We start from the raw sequence: 6000 nt of genomic DNA on the forward strand, positions 1-6000 counted from the left end.
ATCCTGAACATCACAGGAGACACTGCCTGGGCATTCACCTGCTCACACCCTCCATGACCATGTGGTCCTTAGCCCCCATCCCTACAAAGCACCACCAGACCCCACAGACTGAGAAAGTGGGGTGGCCTCCATCATCCTGAAGGTGCTGTGGGGAGTCACATTTATTAAAAGCATCTTCAACAGAACCATAAAATGGTTTGGGTTGGAAGGGGCCTCTAAAGGTCACCTAGTCCAACCCCCCTGCAGTGAGCAGGGACATCTTCAACCAGATCATGGTGCTCAGAGCCCCATCCAGCCTGACCTGGAATGTTTCCAAGAATGGGGCACACTCAGCTGAAGAGTAACCCTAAAGGAAAGCAAAAGCTTCAGTCCCACGAGCAGTGGGGAAATGTCACTGCTGCCTCCTGGAAGGAGGGAAAAGAAAAATTTGGGCAGTGCCTTCACACCCTGGAACCAATTATAAACCCATCACATCCCCCCCAGTCAGTCCTGCAAGCCCCAGGCAGTGTCTGGAGGTCGATCATTTCTCTTCCAGCTTTGAGAAGAAAAAGCATTAAATATAGTCCACAAACTGAGGATGTGTCAGGTGTTCCAGTGACTGAAAGGAGGAAGAGGTGCTTTAGAAAAGGAACTAAAAAGAGGAGTGGCTGGCGCCCTGCTGGGTTTCTCTCCCTGCCTTTTTCTGTCCTTTTGCCTTTCTTTTCTTTCTTTTCTACAAACTGCTGTATGGCAAAGCCAAAAGTCTTGTACTCAAAAAAAAGCCAACAACAACTTGGCTCAAATCTCATCTCTTCCAAAGAAACCTTTGGATATTGCAGTGAGTGTCACCCTGCTCTTTTGGACTCATTTTTTCCCTCCTGTAAAATGAGGATCAGTATTGTTTGGAACAGGCTTCTTTCCCCTCCTGGATTTCAACATTTCCTGGCACAATGCAGCCCTGATATCAGTCAGCAAACATGCCCACAATCTTCTGAAGAATGGAAGATGTATGGGACGTGAGGAGGAGAACAAGATGTCTCTTGTGGGATAAAACCCCACCAGCTTGACAAGACTTTTGTTTTCCTTACTCCTGCACTAATTGTCTGCCTCTCCTGCCTTCCCAAACCCATGGCTGCTGCTCCCCACTCGAGGAGAAATCCCCCAAGCCGTAGGGTGGGGTTTGCACACCCACGTTTTTAATATAACCTCAGGTCAAGGGGGTAGAAACTGCCCCATGGGAGGGGGAGAAGTTGGGCAGGTGTTTGTGAGAATACATTTTGTTCAGAATCATGGAATCATTTGGTTGGAAAAAGACCCCGAAGATCATCAAATCCAACTGGTATCCCACCACTGCCCCATGTCCCTCAGCACCACATCTCCAGGGCTTGGAAATCCTTCCAGGGATGATGGGGACTCCAGCCCTGCCCTGGGCAGCCTGGGTCAGGCCCTTCCAACCCTTTCCAGGATGAAAGTTCTAATATGCCATCTAAACCTCCCATGGTTCAACTTGAGGCCATTTCCTCTTGTCCCATCACTTGTTACCTGGGAGCAGAGCCCAATCCCCACCTCAGTCCATCCTTTCAGAGAGCTGCAGAGAGTCAGAAGGTCTCTCCTCAGCCTCTTTTTGCTCCAGGCTGAACACCTCCACTTCCCTCAGCCACTCCTCATCCCATTTGTCCTCCAGACCTTTCCTCACCTCCGTTGTCCTTCTCTGGACACGCTCCAGCAGATAATGAGTTAACTGAGGCTCACCAGCTGCCATGCACCACAAGCTTTTACTTGCTCTGATAAATCCTCCTAAGAAACAGCATCCCTGACAGTCAGGAAGCAGCCTGCACATCGAGAAAGTGGCCAAGCAGAAGGAAATGCAGCTAAATCAGGACTTTTTTGCCAAATGCCCAGAGATTTCTCCTGCCAGACCCCTAAACACCCAACCATCTGCTTCCTTCTGCCCCATAAGGTGGCTTGGAGAAGTTTGCCAAGAGGTTTGTCTGGCCTCAGCAGGAGATGGGGCTCTTCCCACGGCTTCTTTTCCTGTCTGGAGAACAGGAGGAGGAACCATCCAGGTCTCTGGCCACTCTTCCTACACCTTCTTGCAGGATCCCAGGACATAGGGCAGCAAAGATTCCTCCCCTTGGTTGCATGCAGTCAGTCTGGGCTCAGCAGTAGAGACAAGATCTCCTAGCTCAGAGGCAATTCTCATCATTTTAGGCTTTTCAGCAAGCCAGTTCTCCTCCACTCCATGTGCTCACACCAGCAGGGTTCTGCCTGGAAGATCCAAGAAGTAATTGGCTTCAGAATAGCAGAGAATCACCCTCCATATGCTGCAGATCCCATGACCATTTGCCTCTTGGATGGGTGCTGGTATTTTTTTCAGGCTCTCCACCTGGATGTTTTCATTCCTGAAATAGGGAGTGATCTTCTCATCTGAACACCCAAATGCTTTACCCACATTGCTGGGTTTGTTTTTTTTTTTTTTAGTAGGAGAAGGGTGATGAAAGAGCAGCAGGCACAAGGTAAAGGATGTTTGTTTGTGGCTGAAAATCACCTGTGATGGCAGTGACCACATCCAGAGGGGTAAATCCAAGGCAGCTTTGAGTCCAGCTGGCATGGCCAAGCCATACACAGGATATTCAGGGCTCCTGGCTTCCCAAAAATGGATCCATGGTGGATGCTTTGCTGGGTATCAGTCCCTGTGCTTACTCTTGAGCTCTGCTTAGGAGCCACTTTGCCCAAACCAAATTCTGGGCTAGATTTCATGTCCTATATCCCTGGCACTTAATTTACTGGTGGGATATCCAGGGGGTCTGGATAAGAAAGAGGTGGAGAGCACAACCCTCCCATAAAGAATGAGAGAAATCATCCTATTTCTACACAATTAGCTACAGGAGAGTCAGCTGAAGCTGATTGACATTTTTTTCCCCACTTCATACCTCTCAGTATGTCTGAGCACACAACACTCCCTAAGAGCTGCCTCCACTCTTAGATGGTTGCCCACAAACCAGGTCCATTCCCTTCTGAGGTTCAACAAGGCCAAGTGTCAGGTCATGCATTTGGGTCACAACAACCCCATGAAGATGCTCCAGAGCTTGGGGAAGTGGCAGGAAAGTGCTAGGAAGAAAAAGACCTGGGTGGTGGCTGAATATGACCCAATGTCTTCATTCACGATTTAGATGAGGGGATTGAGTCCATCATCAGCAAATCTGCAGATGACACTAAGCTGGGGGGAGTGTGGATCAGCTGGAAGGCAGGAGGACTCTGCAGAGGGACCTGGACAGACTGGAGAGTTGGGATGATCCCAACGGGATGAGGTTCAACATGGCCAAGTGCCAGGTCCTGCACTTTGGCCACAACAACCCCATGGGGAGCTCCAGGCTGGGCACAGAGTGGCAGAAAGGGACCTGGGAGTCTGGATTGCCAGGAAGCTGAACAGGAGCCAGCAGTGTGCCCAGGTGGCCAAGAAGGCCAATGGCATCCTGGGCTGTGTCAGGAACAGCGTGGCCAGCAGGTCCAGGGAAGGGATTCTGCCCCTGTGCTCAGCCCTGGGGAGGCCACAGCTTGAGTCCTGTGTCCAGTTCTGGGCCCCTCAGCTCAGGAAGGAGATTGAGGTGCTGGAGCAGGAGGTCCAAAGGAGGCAACTGGCCTGGTGAAGGGACTCGAGCACAGACCCTATGAGGAGAGGCTGAGGGAGCTGGGGGTGTTGAGGCTGGAGAAGAGGAGGCTCAGGGGAGACCTCATCACTCTCTCCAACTCCCTGAAAGGAGGTTTGAGCCGGGGGGGGGGTTGGGCTCTTTTCCCAGGCAACTCTCAGCAAGACAAGAGGGCAGGGTCTCAAGTTGTGCCAGGGGAGGTTTAGGTTGGAGATTAGAAAGAATTTCTTTATGGAGAGAGTGATCAAGCATTGGAATGGGCTGCCCAGGGAAGTAGTGGATTCTCCGTGTCTGGAGATATTTAAAAAGAGACTGGATGTGGCACTCAGTGCCATGGTCTAGCAACCGCAAGGGTGGTTCAAGGGTTGGACTTGATGATCTGTGAGGTCCCTTCCAACCCAGCCCATTCTATGATTCCATGATAATGTGTTCCCAGGTGGCCAAGAAGGTCACCAGCATCCTGGCTTGTACCAGCACTGGTGTGGCCAGCAGGAGCAGGGCAAGGATTGTCCCCGTGTGCTGGGCACTAGGAAGGCCACATCTTGAATCCTGGGGTCAATTTTGGGCCCCTCAGGATAAGAAGGACATTGAGGGGGTGGAACATGTCCAGAGAAGGGGAATGGAGCTGGGGAAGGGTCTGGAGAAAAAATAGAATCATAGAATCATATAATTGGCTGGGTTGGAAGGGACCTCAGAGATCACCAAGTCCAACCCTTGATCCACTACTGCTGCAGTTCCCAGCCCATGGCACTGAGTGCCACATCCAGTCTCTTTTGAAATATCTCCAGACACGGAGAATCCACTACTTCCCTGGGCAGCCCATTCCAATGCCTGATCACCCTCTTCAGAAAGAAATTCTTTCTCATCTCCAACCTAAACCTCCCCTGGCACAATTTGAGACCCTGCCCTCTTGTCTGACTGAGAGTTGCCTGGGAAAAGAGCCCAACCCCCCCCCTGGCTCCAACCTCCTTTCAGGGAGTTGTAGAGAGTGATGAGGTCTCCCCTGAGCCTCCTCTTCTCCAGGAAATCTGACCAGGAATGGCTGAGGGAGCTGGGGATGTTGAGTCTGGAACAAAGGAGACTGAGGGGAGTCATGGAGCAGACATATGTGCTCAGTACTGCAGACACAAGTGTTCCTTGGATCTAAGTTTCCCAAATAAATTATTTGTAGCAGAATATATATATATTTTTTCCCCAGAAAACAGATAGTTTCTAGGGAAGCTTTTCTATTTTATCATAAACAATCATGGGACACTGAATAATGTCCAGAAATCCAACCTTTTTTACAAAACTTTTTGTCTTCCACCTCAACGTTTGAATCATTGGGTTGTTGTTTTATTATTTTTTTTTTAACTTTTAATTTGTCAGTCTGGGAAGTGCTGGGGTAACTAAAAGGAAACTCTGGGCTTGTTTTCTCCTAACTTTGGGAAAATCCTTTCTTCTTGTGCAATCCACTATGCACTCAGCAAAGACAAACCCACAGGTCTCTGAGTTCTTGGAGTATCTTCAGGGTTGGCACCTGAAACACCCAGACAGCTTGATGCCAAAGCTGTATCCAATTATTCTGAGTGAGAACAATTGCTTGGGTACAAATTGTCCTCAAAACCTTCCCCAGGGTTTGTCACTACTCGGGTGGGAAGGGTGTGGGATATCTGATATCATCTCCATTTGGCTTTTCCAGAAATTGTCAGGAGGAAAAAAACCCAAACTGTTCCATAAGCTTAAAAACTCTTGAATTCTGGAAAAAAAAAAAAAAAAAAGAAAAATCCACTTAGGGCACTGCAGAAAAGTCTGATAAATATTCTGTATCTTGACATGACCTGATATATTAGGTAGAAACATGGATGGTTTTGAAACATCAGCTTTGGATGCAATAAAACATTTTAGGCCCCCCCAGGATCACTTGTTGTGAAGAGAGAAAAATCCCAGATTGGTTTGGGTTGGAAAGGACCTTAAAGCTCATCCAGTTCCAACCCCCCTACATGGGCAGGGACACCTCCCACACCCCAGGTTGCTCCAAGTCCCATCCAACCTGGCCGTAAAATATAGAGAAAAGAATTCTGTGGCAGAGAATCATAGAATCAGAGAATCATAGAATTGGCTGGGTTGGAAGGGACCTCAGAGATCATTGAGTCCAACCCTTGAACCACCATTGTGGTTGCTAGACCATGGCACTGAGTGCCACATCCAGGCTCTTTGGAAATATCTCCAGACACGGAGAATCCACTACTTCCCTGGGCAGCCCATTCCAATGCCTGATCACCCTCTCCAGAAAGAAATTCTTTCTAATCTCCAACCTAAACCTCCCCTGGCACAACTTGAGACCCTGCCCTCTTGTCTTGCTGAGAGTTGCCTGGGAAAAGAGCCCAAC

The sequence above is a fragment of the Calypte anna genome, chromosome 3 (assembly GCF_003957555.1).
Source record: "Calypte anna isolate BGI_N300 chromosome 3, bCalAnn1_v1.p, whole genome shotgun sequence".
NCBI lineage: Eukaryota > Metazoa > Chordata > Aves > Apodiformes > Trochilidae > Calypte > Calypte anna.